Source organism: Pseudopipra pipra, chromosome 4, assembly GCF_036250125.1.
Source record: "Pseudopipra pipra isolate bDixPip1 chromosome 4, bDixPip1.hap1, whole genome shotgun sequence".
In the NCBI taxonomy this organism is placed as follows: domain Eukaryota; kingdom Metazoa; phylum Chordata; class Aves; order Passeriformes; family Pipridae; genus Pseudopipra; species Pseudopipra pipra.
Window position 1 is genome coordinate 723,193 of NC_087552.1, and position 18,149 is coordinate 741,341.

The 18,149-nt window shown below is 53.2% G+C and overlaps 2 long non-coding RNA genes across 4 annotated transcripts; both read right to left on the reverse strand.

Annotated features, from left to right (window-relative positions):
- Positions 1-1,306: 1,306 nt before the first annotated feature.
- LOC135412574 (uncharacterized) lies at positions 1,307-17,843 on the reverse strand. 3 transcript variants are annotated; one of them, XR_010429752.1, is made up of 11 exons: positions 17,770-17,843; positions 17,389-17,513; positions 16,711-16,919; positions 15,348-15,456; positions 14,923-15,053; positions 9,921-10,032; positions 9,469-9,598; positions 7,683-7,813; positions 7,030-7,141; positions 6,581-6,710; positions 1,307-1,793 (listed from the first exon to the last, which is right to left on the reverse strand). It is a non-coding gene; the product is annotated as an uncharacterized LOC135412574 (long non-coding RNA). The 3 variants fall into 3 exon arrangements; XR_010429750.1 differs by lacking the exons at positions 1,307-1,793; positions 14,923-15,053; positions 15,348-15,456; ... (1 more) ...; positions 17,389-17,513; positions 17,770-17,843 and adding an exon at positions 10,575-10,623 and having other exon boundaries at positions 6,445-6,710; XR_010429751.1 differs by lacking the exons at positions 1,307-1,793; positions 14,923-15,053; positions 15,348-15,456; ... (1 more) ...; positions 17,389-17,513; positions 17,770-17,843 and adding an exon at positions 10,575-10,611 and having other exon boundaries at positions 6,445-6,710; positions 9,921-10,045.
- LOC135412575 (uncharacterized) lies at positions 13,872-14,577 on the reverse strand. Its single transcript, XR_010429753.1, has 2 exons — positions 14,270-14,577; positions 13,872-13,947 (listed from the first exon to the last, which is right to left on the reverse strand). It is a non-coding gene; the product is annotated as an uncharacterized LOC135412575 (long non-coding RNA).
- Positions 17,844-18,149: the final 306 nt, after the last annotated feature.

The window sequence follows — 18,149 nt, forward strand, 5'->3', positions numbered from 1 at the left end:
CGTCCTTCCTTACACATCCAGTGCCCAGGGAGCAAATGCCAACAGCAGGAGGAGAGAAACGTGTCCCTCTGACTTACCCCACCCCACGGGCAGCACCAGGAGCCCCCAGCCTGGCCGGCGGGGCTGCAGCCTCTTGCCTTTGGCTGCTCCCAGCCCAGGGCACTTGGCAGAGCTGGGCTGGAGCAGGGCTTTGGCCTGGCCTGGAAGAGAGGAGAACAAGGCAATTAAGGGCACTGGGCAAGTCAAAGGCTCCTGCCCTTCACCCTTCTCTTCAATTGCTCACTAGAGAGTTTTAGCCATGAAAAATCCAGGGGGGACAACAAATAAAATGAGACCTTTTCCAGCACTTTTATTCCTACCTGTTTCAGGCACTAAAAGGAGGCTCATCTTTCTTACTGCATTCCTTGCCCCATTTGAACAGAACCCTTTTCATTCCAAACCTCCCTTGGGAGTTAGTCAATCCTCTGCCATTGGACTTTGGGCAAAGGAAGAGACACCTGGGACGATGGAGCCCAGGAAATGACAGAGAGAAACCTGACAGGGAAAGGATTCAAGGCACTCCAGAACTCAGAAATGTGTTCATGCCTTGCCAGGCCACCCCCATTCTGTGCCACCCACCTGAGCTGGGCAGGTGAGGCCAAGGCTCCCCTTCCTGCTGCCAATCACTGTCCCAGCACACGGATCCCACTGCTGGGCAGTACTTGGAAAAACCTGGGAAAGGCAAAAGGAAAATGGCACTGTCTGTCAGAAAACGTGTCTGTGAACAAACCTTCTGGACAAATGTAATCCCATCCCTCTGCTCCAATAAACCCAGGGCAGGCAGGTCTCTCCAGCCCAGGGGAGAACAGGAAGGAGAACTGCAGGAACACAGGCAGGCACAGGCAGCTCTGGGCACTGAATCCCTGCAGACCTCTCTGCACTTGGGGCTCTTGGCACTTCATTTATAAAGAATGGGGGGGCAGCAGCCCAGGAATGCCCCTCAAAAACAGGGGCCTGGGCAGCTGGAGATTATAGGAGGGGAGTTGTGAGGGGAGACACAGAGAGAGAACAGGAACAGGGGTTTATGGGAACAGGCTGTGTGCAGCAGGGATGGGAACTGTAAGGAGGGAGGCTGGAGGAAGGCAGGGGGTGAGCACGGGCCTGCTTTGGATGGATCCTTTCTCCCTTTGCTCAGGGGCCTCAACTCCACCCTGTCTGAGAGCAGCAGGGAACTGCTGCAGGGGAAGAGTTCATTTAGGCACAAGCCAGTGATGCAGCCACTGGGTCAGGGCAAGAGGGGAGAGGAACTGACACAAAAATGACACAATCACCACTGAAAGGGACTTTATTGAGCTGCAACACAAACACATTCACAGCAGGCCAGGGCAGGAGGTGCCCCCAGGACCACCAACACAGCAGCTGGGCTGGCAGGAACACCCTCTACTCAAGTTATGGAGCCAGGGGCTGACAGTTGGGATCCATCCTAAAGATGCACTCAGGCATCAGGGCCAAGTCCTGCCCAGTCACTGCAGACAGTTCTGCCCCAGCAGCAGTGGCATTTTCTGCCTCTCCCTCCAATATTATTTGGGACCCAACAGCTCAAGGCTGTGAAATTTTAGCTCCAAGGGTGGAGGGCACAGAACAGCTGCACACACCTTGGCTGCCTTGGCCCAGCACACACTCACTGCACCTGCAGCCTCTAGCCAGGGCCCCTGAGCACACACAGCCCTTACCCTGCTCCTCAGGGAACTTCTCATCCTTTCCCTTTGGTCCTTTGATCCCTGGTCAGGACAGAGACACACGAGTAACAACTTCTTGAAACTGATCCCAGAAACAACAACTCCATATTGTTCATAAAATCAGTATAATTACTGTGATCAGTGGATGGATTAAAGTGTTCAAAAACTTTGTAGCAGATGGTGAGATTGCTGTAAATATGTCCCACCAGTGGTGAGCAGGGACTTGTTCTACCTGATGTCCAAAGGTCACTACTTGACCCCTATAGTTACTGTTTGCATTTGGTGATCAAGTCAAGTCTTATTTCAAATTTGCAGAGCAATAATTTGTGAGCTGCCCAAACTCCCCATCCCATTCTGGAGTGAAGGGTGGGGGGTAAATACAGTGGGCATCCCTTGTGCTCCTAAATTCAGCACTCGGGACACACCTGCCCCAGCTCTTTGCCATTGGTTACCAAACAATTCCATGTCTCCACTGCCTACAAATCCAATACCAGCTTCTGTTCCTCCCAGCCCCGTGTCCCCCCAGCCTCACTGCCGGGGGCAAGATGGAAGCACTGGAATCAGAGTGGGGAAAGGAATTCTGTTATCCTGATGATGTTGGGCTGCAGGACACAGGCAGCAGGTACCCAACAGTTGGACCGATATTCCCCTCGGGAGGATGGTGCCAAACTGTGGCATCCCCTGCCCCAGCTGATCCCTTTGCTCTTTTGGCAGCACTTCCCAGAACAGCCCAGCAGGCAGAGCCCAGGGGACGGCCCTGCTGCTGTGACACTGGGGCTGGGACTGGCACCGCTCACACAGGGGGGACAACGATGCCAGGGAGACCCCCCGGACCCAGCCCCGTAAGGGAAACTACAGCACTGCATGGCAACAGTGCTCCCAGCCCCTGGAATCACATCCATCCAATCCCACTGAGGGCACCAACAGCCGCCCGCACAATGAGCCCGACAGACCCCGGCCCTGCCAGAGAGTCCCCCCGGGCACAAAGGGACACTGACCCCTGGGCAAGGGCCACTTGCTTCCCACGTCACCTTGTCCTGGGGTCCTGGTTTGGAGCTGCTTTTCCATCTCCATCCAAATCAAACCAAGGCACCCGACCCAGGCACCTTTTCCAGGGAACTGCCCGGGCCAACAGCATCGCCCAGAGGGACCACAAGGGCTGTGAGGATGGCCAGGATCCACAGGTTCTGTAAGATATCAAGCTACAACATGGCAATATCATTCCCTCCACTAACATTTATTCACAGGAACATATTCCCATTTTCCTTGTCTGCATTCAATCACTAATTCCGTGAGGGTGTCACTTGGGAGCCAAGTAGCCAAACCACTGCCAACTGACCCCAAATCCCTACAAACCTGACACTGCCCTAGTTCTTCCTGTTTCATTCCCACAGGTACAGTGTCTCACTCAGCACACGGACGACTTTTGCCTCCCCCCTTTGTGACTTCAAACTCCCTCTGGCACAGGTTATAAGCTCCTGCTTTCCAAAAGTGCTTCCCACTGACAGGTGTGGCTGACCCAGCAGTGAGCCATGCATGCTCCCTCTCTGCTCCCAGCACTTGCTCTGGGGCTTTTCCCCATTTCCCAGTGATTTGTGCTCACTGTCCAGGGGATCTACACTTGTTGCTTCAACCACAGGGCCGGGGGCAACGCCCTCCCGCGGCCTCGCTCCTGCCCCGACCCCTGCTCTGGCTCTGCCTTGGATCCACCATCACCATTCCATGGGGCTGCCTTCCTGAGCAGGGCCTGGCCTGGGCATCCTGGAGGAGCTTTTTACCCAAGGCCTTAGGGGGATTTCAGGCCCTCTTATCATTTGTTAAGTTCCCTCTAAAGCCCAAGAACATACTCAGAGCCGCTTCTCCAACAGGGTCTATCTTGGGCTGGCTTCCAGTAACTTCCTATTCCCAAATCCTAAGGGCACTTCTTCCTACCTGTAACAGTTCATTAGGATACATGCCCAGATTAAAGACAAGTGCCACAAGCATTCAAACACACAAAATATCTTTATTGCAGTGAGAATAATAATAATAATAAACTTAGCAAAGAGAATCAAAAGTTAAAAAAGGATACAAATGAACTGCCTTATTGTGTGGCATTAAAACAAATACTAAGAACAGCATTCAATACAGTACAATATTAACTAGTAAAAAGGGAGTCAAAGGGGTACCAAAAAGCATCTTAACACAATATTATGGATAACTATTAACACAATATTTGGTCAGTAAAAGGGGAAATTAAAGGGAAAATATTATGAATACTAAATAAAGGGTATTAAAGGAACACTAAAGGATATTTAAAGCCTTTTTTCCCCAATTGCCTCCTATCACTAACCTGTGCCCACCCCCCCAGCCAGGCAGGGCTGTCAGGATCTGCAGCAGCTGGTCGGTGCCCATCCCTTAGCGGGCGTCCCCGCGGAGCAACACAGGCTCGGTGGCAGGATGAGGATCGCTCAGCTCAGCAGTCCTGACAGCCCATTTGATCAGCTCCACATTACACCACGTAGGGCCAGGACGCAGTGTAAGGGGAGGCCTGAATGGCAGCCAAACCCCGCCTGATCATTGCCTGGTGGCAACAGTCTGGGCCTGCCCTACTTGTAGGGCAAGGGGCCAGCCACCCCTGCCCACATCATCTTCCTCTCACCATCATCTTTCTCACCCCTAGGGATGACCTCTCCCATGGTGTTTCACGGGTAGATGTACCTACCTTGCAAGATGTAGCAGAACCAAGGAAGAACTCAGCTCTCATAACAGGGGATATCAGGCTGACTTGCTGAAAAGCACAATGGACCTTACAATTAGCTTGTGCCATCAAGTTACATTGTACCACACTCCAGCTGGTTTCACATCCTAATAGGATTTCTTTCTCACGCCTCTATGCTCCATTGATCATCTAATTCAAAAGTACCCCCCTTACACGACCCTACTTCTGCCAGAGGCTCCAATTGGCATCATTATCACTGGCAGGAACCTTCAGTTCCCCTTCCCTGGCTCGTATTGGCCACAGATCCAGAGCCTGTTGAATTGCTCCCTGAGCTGTTTTCAACCCTCCCTGCTGCTCATTTCCCACTCAAACTCACACTTCTGTCCTGAGACTTTATGGCCCAGGCCAAGGATTGGTCCCAAAGGAGGACCTTGTTGTCACCAAAAGCCAAACCAACCAATAAACTGCTGGGCTTCCACCTTGCTCTGGGGGTGACCAAGCCTGAAGTCTCCTGCCTAGTCCTGGGCAAAACTTCCTGGGGACCACAACACCTCTGAGTTCCTAAAAATATCACAGGTTGGGCAGGTACTTGAATTCTGTCTGGATTAACTCCCCCCTTCCTTTCCATGTGCTGCACTACTCACTCTAATGGTGCTTGTACTCCCTGAACCATTCCCTCACCCATCCAACCATCCCTTGTGCCCTCTCTGGCAAGGACAGTGGGTCCAGGTGTTCTGCCACGCTCCCAGGGCACAGGGTGGGACTGTGGAGCCACCCTCGAGGGGGGAAACGTGCCCTGCCTGCCCTGCCCAGGGAAAGGGAACTGCCCCCAGGGTTCCCCAGCACAAGGCACCCTTGGGAATATCCACTGCAATGGGACACTCAGGGACAGCAACAAGCACTGCACGAGGCTGCTCTGGCACAGGACCAATTTTAAGCTCAGCTTTTCTCTGGACCACTGCACTTTGTTTCCCACCTCATCCTGCAGTCAGAACTTGCTGTCCTTGCAACTTTTTAGGGTGACCATAAATTACAGAGGCCTCTGCTCCAGCACCCACAAGGGCCTGAACTATCTGACAGGATCCATTTTTCCAGGGAATTCAAAGCTCCACCTGAGGACCAGGGTCTTTTCTCACCCATCCTTGTGCTGCAGCTTGGCCTCCATCTCACTCTGCTTTCAGTTCTCTCCATGGTTGAACATTGGCAGCCCTGGCCCCGGGCGGAGCTCGGCATCCTGATCCCATCCCTCCTGGCCCCGGAACCGCTGACTCAGCAATGGGGGGCCCTCCATTGCCAAGGGCACGGTCCCGTCGGGGCTCACGGGGGGAGCAGGAGGTCGAAGGCTCCATCCCTGCTGCTACAACCTTCCACCACTACAGCCAACAGAGGGGCCTCTCCAGCCCTGCCTCCCAAGGCATCCGGAACAAACCCAGCCCAGCTCCACAGGACAAACTGCTCCCTCTCTGCCCAGTCCAGTCTACTCTCAGCAATGCCTGAATCCATTGCAGGGACCTTGCTTTGAGCTCCCCAGGGCCGGGCACCCCGAGGATCTCCCCGAATAATCCTTTCGGTGCGCGCTGGAGTCCTCGGGGTGCCCCAACCCGGGGGGCACCAACAGCACTGTCCCTCCAGGGGGCAAAATTTGGTCCTAAAATGCAGGGGGATCTTGCCTGTGTCCCAGACTGGTCCGGGGATCTGAGGCCCTTCCCGAGAAAATCTCGGTGCCGGCGTGAAGGGCCAGAGATCCCTTGGAGCCACGGGAGAGCAGGCACAGAGTCCCTCCTGGGGGCCAATTCTGCTGCCTGAACTCAGCTCTTCAAAGAAGCCTCTGAGACTCAGCTGGTGAGTTTTAGAAGCCAGGCATTCCTTGCTTACAACACCCTGCCATGATGCCAGCCCGATGGGTGTCCTGGCAATCAGCTCCCAAAGGGCACAGAGGTGTCTTCACTGCAGCTAATCGGAGGGGTCAGCATTACAGGAGGGTTCATTTTCCTTCCCTGCTTTCCTGTTCCACAGTCAGGACATTTTCCAACACTTATTATCACACACACCTACCCTTAGAAGGTTTCCAAGGGGCTTCACCGAGGGCCTTCCCAGGTCTGCTCTGTCTGGAGCCCTCAAAGTCCTCAGTGCCTGCCTGAGGAACCTCAACACAACTCACCTGCTTACACAGCAACTTGCTGCTGCTTGGCTGCTGCCTCACTTCCCTTCTTCCTTCTTTCTTCACCTCCCTTGCTTGGTCCCTTTCAATCCCTTGGCTCAGCTCTGTGCACTGTCCAGGCTACATCCCACTGCAAAAAGGATCAGCTCTTGTTACATCTCAACACTCAGATATCATTCCCCCTTTATTCTTGACACTTGTCCATTAGGCCAGTGTCTCCTTATTCAAAGCAGAGTTTGACTCCTCAGTGACAACAACTGACAGCCCTGAATCCTAACACAGGCTGAGACACAAACACGGATGGGAACTCTGAAGGATCCACTTTGTCCTGCTCACCGACCAAATGGAGCTTTCTGAACTCAAGGAGAAGAGACCCAACATCCTTTTTCTGCAACATCAACTGTTATAAATGTAACCCACAAGACCTGGAAAGGCCCTTCCCACTTCACCTGCAGGGCTGGCAGTGCCCCCACTGGACACGGCCCCAGTGGCTGGGCAGGAACGGAGGGGCTGGGGCGTCCAATCCATCGGCCCAGGCGGCACCAGGAGTTCCTGGAGTTCCTGAGGGGAGAGCCTCAAGACAACAAAGGATTAGGGAGATCACTTTTTCCTTTTTTAGGCATATCTCCTGGAATATGGGGAATTGGACAAGGCCTACTGGTGCAACAAGGACACACTCAAGGCTATCTATTCAAAGGATCTACCAGCACTCAAAAGCTGTCACTGTCCTTCTTGCAGGGGGAACTCAGGAAACTCTGTTGGCCAAGAGCCTCCAAGATTATTTCCATCTTTTGTGGCTCCCTTTTAACCATTTTTCCCATCACTGTAGCTGGGACTATCACCTGCCCTACAGGGGGAACAGCCCACACAGTTCACTTGCAGGGATGCCATTAACTCCAAGTCCCTTCTCAGGGGGGTCACTGCACACCTTGTCCTTTGTTTGCCCTCCCCACCAAAGATGCTTCCAACAGTTCTGACACATCTGGCAGACCCAGAGCTCTCCTCAGGGAATGCTTCAGCTGCTTAAAGGCTGCCCTTGCACCATCTAGCCAAGGCAGCAAATGCTTACAGGCTGTTGGAAAAGTTGCCAGAACAGTCTTACCACACATCCAGAGGGAGCAATCCAGAGTCCAGCCCGTCCCACCATTCCCAGGAAGGCAGTTCATGGGCTGTCTGGGGCTCAGGAGGAGTCAGGGGGCTTCTCTTCTTCCTTCCTGCTTTCTGGATTTTCTCCTGCCAAAGCAAAGGTTTCTTGGCTTTCCTTGCTCAAGCAGATGCAGCAAAGGCCATCTTTTAAATCCAATACTGGAAACTGCTCCAGGTTGTCACTTTCAGGGGTTCTCTCAGGTCCTGCACTAAACAGTCACCTTGGCCATTGGTTTTCTTAGCAAGTTCTTGCATTCACATCCTACAAGCAAACCAGGAGGAGCGAATTTAGCTGTTACTGCAACCAATCCAGTCTGGCATTCTGATTTTAAAGGATACTGGCTTTGCCTTACCCATATAGATCCCACATCAGGGGTAATACCTACAGGTTCTGCCCTCTCCCACTCTCCTGCAGTTCCACTGGCCCACACCACAGGAACAACTGCAGCTGCCACTTCAGTCAGGACCTTGCTGCTGACAGGAGTTATTCCCTGCACAACAAGAGCTGCTGCATGGACACATTTAGTCTCAGCAATTACAGTTTCAATATTCCCCATTTTCCATTTCATTTCTGCCACAAGTCTTTCAGGAAGTCTCTATTGGGTGAGTTTGGGCAATACACAAACTGAGGAATTCCCCAATGTTTTCCCAGTTTAACCCCTGTCACACCAATCACCTTAACACTGCCAGTCCTTCATTCTCCCTCTATTGTGTTAAGGCCTGAGGAAGTTGAACCTGTGTCTGACCAGGACATGTGCAAACCAAATGCTGGGGACTGGAACACACACCTGGCACTCCTGCAGCTCTTACCATTACATTCCAGAGAAAACAGCCAATTGGACCCTCACTGCTCATTTCTTAATCCCAATCCCACACTGCTTTGGCACTTGGAGCACCACTTTTAGAACCCAATTACAGCCCATTAGAGAGCTCCATGTCTAGCAGGGACAGGGACCCCTGGGATACTCTCAGCAATGCCTGAATCCATGGCAGGGACCTTGCTTTGAGCTCCCCAGGGCCGGGCACCCCGAGGATCTCCCCGAATAATCCTTTCGGTGCGCGCTGGAGTCCTCGGGGTGCCCCAACCCGGGGGCACCAACAGCACTGTCCCTCCAGGGGGCTAATTTGGTCTCAAGGCTTCAATGGACAGCCCAAAAGGCATTTCAAGAGGCCTTCTTTGGAACCCCCCAACGGGGACGGGGAGGAAGCCACAAGAAGGCCTCATTTCTAAAGGCAGGGGGATCTTGCCTGTGTCCCAGACTGGTCCGGGGATCTGAGGCCCTTCCCGAGAAAATCTCGGTGCCGGCGTGAAGGGCCAGAGATCCCTTGGAGCCACGGGAGAGCAGGCACAGAGTCCCTCCTGGGGGGGCAATTCTGCTGCCTGGACTCAGCTCTTCTAAGAAGCCTCTAAGACTCAGCTGGTGAGTTTTACAAGCCAGGCATTCCTTGCTTACAACACCCTGCCATGATCCCACCCCTACAGGTGCCATGGCAATCAGCTCCCAAAGGGCACACACAGGTATCTGACCTGCAGCTGATGGGAGGGGTCAGCATTACAGGAGGGTTCATTTTCCTTCCCTGCATTCTTGTTCCACAGTCAGGACATTCTCCAACACTTATTACCATACACACCTACCCTTAGAAGGTTTCCAAGGGGCTTCACCGAGGGCCTTCCCAGGTCTGCTCTGTCTGGAGCCCTCAAAGTCCTCAGTGCCTGCCTTAGGAACCTCAACACAACTCACCTGCTTACACAGCAATTTGGTGCTGCTTGGCTGCTGCCTCACTTCCCTTCTTCCTTCTTTCTTCACCTCCCTTGCTTGGTCCCTTTCAATCCCTTGGCTCAGCTCTGTGCACTTTCCAGGCTACATCCCACTGCAAAAAGGATCAGCTCTTGTTTACATCTCAAAACATAGATATCATTCCCCCTTTTTTCTTAACACTCAGCCATTGGGCCATTGTCTCCTTACTTAAAGCAGAGTTTGACTCCTCAGTGACAACAACAGCTACAGCCCTGAATCAGAACACAGGCTGAGACACAAACACGGATGGGAACTCTGAAGGATCCACTTGGTCCTGTTCACCAACCAAAAGGAGCTTTCTGAACTCAAGGAGAAGAGACCCCAGGTCCTTTTTCTGCAACTTCAGCTGCTATAAACGTGACCCACAAGACCTGGAAAGGCCCTTCCCACTTCACCTGCAGGGCTGGCAGTGCCACCACTGGACACGGCCCCAGGGGCTGGGCAGGAACGGAGGGGCTGGGGCGTCCAATCCATCGGCCCAGGCGGCACCAGGAGTTCCTGGAGTTCCTGAGGGGAGAGCCTCAAGACAACAAAGGATTATGGAGGCAATTTTTTTCTTCAATATGTATATCTCCTGGAAGATAGGGACTTTGACAAGGCCTACTGGTGCAACAAGGACACACTCAAGGCTATCTATTCAAAGGATCTACCAGCACTCAAAAGCTGTCACTGCCCTTCTTGCAGGGGGAACTCAGCAAACTCTCTTTGCCAAGAGCCTCCAAGATTATTTCCATCTTTTGTGGCTCTTTTTTAACCATTTTTCCCATCACTGTAACTGGGACTATCACCTGCCCTACAGGGGGAACAGCCCACAAAGTTCACTTGCAGGGATGCCATTAACTCAAAGTCCCTTCTCAGGGGGGTCACTGCACACCTTGTCCTTTGTTTGCCCTCCCCACCAAAGATGCTTCCAACAGTTCTCAGAGGTCTGGCAGACCCAGAGCTCTCCTCAGGGAATGCTTCAGCTGCTTAAAGGCTGCCCTTGCACCATCTAGCCAAGGCAGCAAATGCTTACAGGCTGTTCTTAAAAGTTGCCAGAACAGTCTTACCACACATCCAGAGGGAGCAATCCAGAGTCCACCCCATTCAACCATTCCCAGAAGGCAGTTCATGGGCTGTCTGGGGCTCAGGGAGGAGCCAGGTGGATTCTTTTCTTCCTTCCTGCTTTCCAGATTTTCTCCTTCAAAAGCAACAGCCATCTTTTAAACCTAAGGTTGTCATTCAAGGTGGTTCTCTCAGGTCCTGCACTCATCAATCATCTTGGACATTGGTTTCTTGGCAGGTTCTGGCATTCACGTCCTACAAGCAAACCAGGAGGAGCCAATTCAGCTGTTACTGCAACCAATCCAAGCGGGCATTCTGATTTTAAAGGATACTGGGTTTGCCTTACCAGGAGAGATCCCACATTAGGGGTAATACCTACAGGTTCTGCCCTCTTCCACTCTCCTGCAATTCCACTGGCCCACACCACAGGAACAACTGCAGCTGCCACTTCAGTCAGGACCTTGCTGCTGACAGGAGTTATTCCCTGCACAACAAGAGCTGCTGCTTGGACACATTTAGTTCCAGCAATTACAGTTTCAATATCCCCAGTTTTCCATTTCATTTCTGCCTCAACTTTTCCAGTCCATCTCTTCCTAGCACAGGTTTGGGTGAGTTTGGCAAAGAGACAAACTGAGGAATTCCCCAATGTTTTCCCAGTTTAACCCCTGTCACACCAATCACCTTAACACTGCCAGTCCTTCATTCTCCCTCTCTTGGGTTAAGGACTGAGGAAGTTGGACCTGTGTCTGACCAGGACAAGTGCAAACCAAATGCTGGGGACTGGAACACACACCTGGCACTCCTGCAGCTCTTACAGTTACATTCAAGAGAAAACAGCCAATTGGACCCTCACTGCTCATTTCTTCTGTGCCACAACAACATCACTCCAGGCCTCTCACTGCCAACCCTCCACTTCTCCCAACAGCTCCAGGGGCACCAGAACCTGCCCTGAAGGCACAAAGGCTCCTTTTGGGAGCACCACGACCCACCCAGACTGTAGCACTGGAATTCCATCTCCTGGACAAGCTGGGAGAAGCAGGGAAGAAAACCAGGACCTTACAGGTCAACTGGGGGCACCTCTTCATCCAACAGCAGCTCCAAGAAAGGTACTGAGTCAACACCTCACCAAAGACACAGGAAAACAAGTGCCAACACTTGAACAATCACTTCAGTTTTCAACTGATAAAGCAACACTGAAGAAAAGCTTTTCAGACACTTGGCAAGAGCCCATCCCACTTTAACCAGTGTGTGGGACTCGTTCCCAGCCTCCTGAGGTTCATTTCCCACCTCACTCAGGGCTGCAGTACACCTGGTTCTACACACACACAGGGAGCTGCTGTTCCTGCATTCCAGTCTCCTGGTTCTCCTTGCAACTCCTCCAGCTGTTTGCCCAGCTCTCCAGTGCCCATTCCTTTGCCCACTGCACTTGTTCACAGCCCCAGGGCTCCCAGGGCCACCCTGGGCTCTCCCCTGCCCTGACACTCAGGGCCCTTTCCCAGCCCCGACTCCATCCAGCACTGACACAGCTGCTGCACCTGCAATTCTCCTGCTCCTGCCCTCCCTCTGCCTGCAAAACACCCCTGCCAGCTCCTGCACCCCACCTCTTACCTCCCAGCAAAGCAGAGCTGCATCCTCCTGGATCCTCCAGCTGGATGCTGCTGGCTCTGGGCAGCTCCCACCCTTCAGCAGGGGATGCCAAAGGCAGCTCTGGGGACTGGCCCGAGGGCAGGGACACCCACTCTGGGTCACACCAACACTCAGCCAGCTCAGGCCTGGGCTCTTCTGCCTGCAGGGCAACAAACAGCCAAGCAGGGACACTGGGACACTCCAAGGAAACAGGGACAACACACTCAGCAGCCTGGCACACCACAGCCCCCAGACCTGCCCAGGCTCCAGCTGCTGCACAGACCTGTGGCCACACAGGACCCAAACCCACCCCCAGCACAGACAACCCTGGGCAGGTCAAGCTGCTCATTCCCAAACACAACCAAACATCCAGTGCCACTGTCTGCCAGCCCCTGCTCCCAGCAATCCATCATCTTTCCCATTTCCTTTCTTTACAGGTCCTTCCATTCACATTCTACTATCAAACCATGATCAGCAAATTTAGCTGTTACTGCAACCAATCCAGCTTGGCTTCCTAATTTTAAAGGATACTGGGTTTGCCTTACCAGGAGAGACTCTGCCTTAGGGGTAATTCTTACAGCTTCTGTCCTTGCCCATTTTCTTGGAATTCCACTGGCCCACACCACAGGAACAACTGCAGCTGCCACTTCAGTCAGGACCTTGCTGCTGACAGGAGTTATTATCCCTCTGTAAACACCAAACTGCTTCAATACAAACAATCCAGTGGACACTACAACTCCTTGGCACTTTCAGTGTAACCAGTGCAAGTTAGTTCCTAAGTTACACAAGCTTTTCTTCTCAAGTTGTAATTAATTAAGATATCAAAACAACAACAACTGTGAGATAAGAGATCCCCCCCAATGGTTCTACTTTTAGGGAAACAAAAACCCAAACCCCCATCCCCAGTACTACAATAGCTCAGGCTCCCAGAAAGGCCCAGGGGCTGGGCTGGGGTTTTGGCTGCCCTGGAGCACAGGCAGGAACACGATGTCACCACCCCACAGCCACAGCTGAGAACCCAAAGAGCAGCCACACCAGCAGCTCCTGCCAGCCCTGCTGGGCTGGGCCTTGGGGAGGAAGGGCACTGGCCTTTCTTCCTGCCTAGGAGCAAAGAGCCTCCTTGCTGAGCACTTCTCCTGCCAAGGGCATCAGCTCAGATGGGAAGTTCATCAAGGGCAACGTCCTGGAATGAGAAACATTCCTGTTCCCTGGAAAATCTCTTTCAAATTCAACTCAAGACCACACACTAGAAGTTCAGGTGTTACCTAAAATTTCTTAAAAGAACCTCTAAGACTCAGCTGGTGAGTTTTAGAAGCCAGGCAATCTTGTATTCCTATGCTCTTGAATCATTCCAGCCCACCAGGAGTCCTGGCAATCAGCTCCCAAAGGGCACACACAGGTATCTCACCTGCAGCTGATGGGAGGGGTCAGCATTACAGGAGGGTTCATTTTCCTTCCCTGCATTCCTGTTCCACAGTCAGGACATTCTCCAACACTCATTACCATACACACCTACCCTTAGAAGGTTTCCAAGGGGCTTCACCGAGGGCCTTCCCAGGTCTGCTCTGTCTGGAGCCCTCAAAGTCCTCAGTGCCTGCCTGAGGAACCTCAACACAACTCACCTGCTTACACACCAACTTGCTGCTGCTTGGCTGCTGCCTCACTTCCCTTCTTCCTTCTTTCTTCACCTCCCTTGCTTGGTCCCTTTCAATCCCTTGGCTCAGCTCTGTGCACTTTCCAGGCTACATCCCACTGCAAAAAGGATCAGCTCTTGTTTACATCTCAAAACATAGATATCATTCCCCCTTTTTTCTTAACACTCAGCCATTGGGCCATTGTCTCCTTACTTAAAGCAGAGTTTGACTCCTCAGTGACAACAACAGCTACAGCCCTGAATCAGAACACAGGCTGAGACACAAACACGGATGGGAACTCTGAAGGATCCACTTGGTCCTGCTCACCAACCAAAAGGAGCTTTCTGAACTCAAGGAGAAGAGACCCCAGGTCCTTTTTCTGCAACTTCAGCTGCTATCAATGTGACCCACAAGACCTGGAAAGGCCCTTCCCACTTCACCTGCAGGGCTGGCAGTGCCACCACTGGACACGGACCCAGTGGCTGGGCAGGAACGGAGGGGCTGGGGCGTCCAATCCATCGGCCCAGGCGGCACCAGGAGTTCCTGCAGTTCCTGAGGGGAGAGCCTCAAGACAACAAAGGATTATGGAGGCAATTTTTTTCTTCAATATGTATATCTCCTGGAAGATAGGGACTTTGACAAGGCCTACTGGTGCAACAAGGACACACTCAAGGCTGTCTATTCAAAGGATCTACCAGCACTCAAAAGCTATCACTGCCCTTCTTGCAGGGGGAACTCAGCAAACTCTCTTTGCCAAGAGACTCCTGGAGGATTTCCAGCTTTTGGGGCTCTCTTTTAACTATTCTTCCCATCACTGTAGCTGGGACTATCACCTGCCCTACAGGGGGAACAGCCCACAAAGTTCACTTGCAGGGATGCCATTAACTCCAAGTCCCTTCTCAGGGGGGTCACTGCACACCTTGGCCTTTGTTTGCCCTCCCCACCAAAGATGCTTCCAACAGTTCTGACACATCTGGCAGACCCAGAGCTCTCCTCAGGGAATGCTTCAGCTGCTTAAAGGCTGCCCTTGCACCATCTAGCCAAGGCAGCAAATGCTTACAGGCTGTTGGAAAAGTTGCCCTAACGGTCTTACCACACATCCAGAGGGAGCAATCCAGAGTCCAGCCCATCCTACCATTCCCAGAAGGCAGTTCATGGGCTGTCTGGGGCTCAGGGAGGAGTCAGGGGGCTTCTTTTCTTCCTTCCTGCTTTCCAGATTTTCTCCTGCCAAAGCAAAGGTTTGTTGGCTTTCCTTGCTCAAGCAGATGCAGCAAAGGCCATCTTTTAAATCCAATACTGGAAACTGCTCAAGGTTGTCATTCAAGGGGGTTCTCTCAGGTCCTGCACTAATCAATCATCTTGGCCATTGGTTCCTTGGCAGGTTCTTGCATTCACGTCCTACAAGCAAACCAGGAGGAGCAAATTCAGCTGTTACTGCAACCAATCCAGTCTGGCATTCTGATTTTAAAGGATACTGGCTTTGCCTTACCAGGAGAGATCCCACATTAGGGGTAATACCTACAGGTTCTGCCCTCTTCCACTCTCCTGCAGTTCCACTGGCCCACACCACAGGAACAACTGCAGCTGCCACTTCAGTCGGGACCTTGCTGCTGACAGGAGTTATTCCCTGCACAACAAGAGCTGCTGCTTGGACACATTTAGTTTCAGCAATTACAGGGTCAATATCCCCAGTTTTCAATTTCATTTCTGCCTCAACTTTTCCACTCAATCTCTTCCTAGCACAAGTTTGGGTGAGTTTGGCAAATAAACAAGCTGAGGAATCACCCAATGTTTTCCCAGTTTAACCCCTGTCACACCAATCACCTTAACACTGCCAGTCCTTCATTCTCCCTCTATTGTGTTAAGGACTGAGGAAGCTGGACCTGTGTCTGACCAGGACATCTGCAAACCAAATGCTGGGGACTGGAACACACACCTGGCACTCCTGCAGCTCTTACCATTACATTCCAGAGAAAACAGCCAATTGGACCCTCACTGCTCATTTCTTAATCCCAATCCCACACTTCCTTTGGACTTGGAGCACCACTTTTACAACCCAATTACAGTCCATTAGAGAGCTCCATGTCTAGCAGGGACAGGGACCCCTGGGATACTCTCAGCAATGCCTGAATCCATTGCAGGGACCTTGCTTTGAGCTCCCCAGGGCCAGGCACCCCGAGGATCTCCCCGAATAATCCTTTCGGTGCGCGCTGGAGTCCTCGGGGTGCCCCAACCCGGGGGCACCAACAGCACTGTCCCTCCAGGGGGGCAATTTGGTCTCAAGGCTTCAATGGACAGCCCAAAAGGCATTTCAAGAGGCCTTCTTTGGAACCCACCAACGGGGACGGGGAGGAAGCCACAAGAAGGCCTCATTTCTAAAGGCAGGGGGATCTTGCCTGTGTCCCAGACTGGTCCGGGGATCTGAGGCCCTTCCCGAGAAAATCTCGGTGCCGGCGTGAAGGGCCAGAGATCCCTTGGAGCCACGGGAGAGCAGGCACAGAGTCCCTCCTGCGGGGCCAATTTTGCTGCCTGGACTCAGCTCTTCTAAGAAGCCTCTAAGACTCAGCTGGTGAGTTTTAGAAGCCAGGCATTCCTACACACTCTGAGATATTTTAAGAGCTTACTGAGTGAAAAAACACAAAGCTTTTCCAGGGACATCTGACCTCCCACAGACAGCTCCTTTCCCCTTTCAGTACAAAATTATTTTCAGGGAATCATTTAATAGGAAGTGCCCAGGAACCCAAGAATGTGCTTTGGGAACAGAAAATATACAGAGGGAAGGAACTTTGCAGAAGTGTAACATACTCCAGAACAGACCTGACTTTAGTTTTATTCTTTGTGTTCAAATAGAAAAGTTTCAGCAGGAGAGCTGGCACATTACCCAGGAGGATCCTGAAAGCCCTTCTCACGAGGGCTGGAGGAAAATCGCAGTTGTACGAGTCCCTTGTGCCTGCAGATGCCTGGGGATCCTCTTCATCCACCTCGTGCTCTCTCAACAGCAGAAAGGGTGCTGAGACAGGAGAAAGGAAACCTTTAGCATAAAGCTGGGGAGGAATCTAAAGCTTCCTTTCCTGGGGAGCTTTGTGAAGTCTGCAACCAAGAGGGGGAAAATTTGCATCTCCTTTGGTACAGGTGTCAACAGCAGCGGAGATTTTTGCCTTTTTCAGACAACTGTGCCCTTTTTGGCTCCCTGGCAGCCCCAATGGCCCCAGAACCCCCTTCCTGCACACCCACGGCTGTCACACACAGGGACCCACACACCTTTGCTCCAGCCCACACGGGGCCAACATTTCCTCACCCTGCACATCCCAAGGGCAGTAGTTTTGCTAGAGAGCACAGCAACCCCCCTGTCCTCACAAACTGCCTCCCTGCAAAAAAAGGAACAATTTCTCCTGGACACTCCTCCCACAGTCAAGGTCTTTCCAAACTGCTGTCGTGCCACCAAACCTGCTCAGGGACCCTCCCAGCTTCTGCCTGTCCTTGCATTTAAAGGCACGGGCATATTCTATCTTCAACAGCAAACCCAGCTCCTCCCTGGCAGTATAAGCCCTGCTCTCACCTGGACAGACTCCCGGGCTCGGCACAGCTGTGGCTCATGGAGCAGCTTCCCAAGGCCCTTCTCTCTCCCAGCAGGAAGCACAACTCGCCTCCACTCCTCAGCACCAGGGGAAACCACGAGCCAGGCTGCAAACTGACACAGAACGAGCAAAAAGCATTAATGCAGCACCAAGAAACCAAGTTAAAGCAGTCTTTGCCTCGTAACCCTGCACAGGGAAAGGCTTTGGGATTCCGAGGCAAAGCCTGAGACACCCAGAGAGCACCAGCCCCGCAGTCCTGCCACGGCTCCCCCGGGGTCACCCGGCAGGTAAGGACCTTACCCGGCCCCCGCTGCCCAGCACAAGGCGCCCCTAAACGCCCCCCGGCTCCCCCGGTCCATAACCCAGCGGCCAAGGCGCTCTCCCCTCCGCAGCCCGGGCAGCAGCGGGGCCGCGCCCTCAGCCCTCACACACAACCGACCGCACCCGCCCCGCCGGCCCTTTATACCGCGGGCCACCAGCGCTGCCCAATCAGCGCTCGAGCGCCGCCGCCCAATCCCAGCCCGCCTGGCCCTGCGGCCCCGCCCCGCCCGCCCCGCCCCTCGGCGCGGCCCCGCCCCCGTTCCCCCCGCGCGGCTCCCGCCGGGGCCGGGGAAGGGCGGTGGGAGCTCCGCGGTCACGGCCCGGCCGGGAGCTCTCCCGGGACAAGGGGAGCGAGGGTGGGAGTGGGGACAGCGGCGTTCTTGGGGGCGGGCAGGGCGGGGCCGAGCGGGCCGGCGAGAGC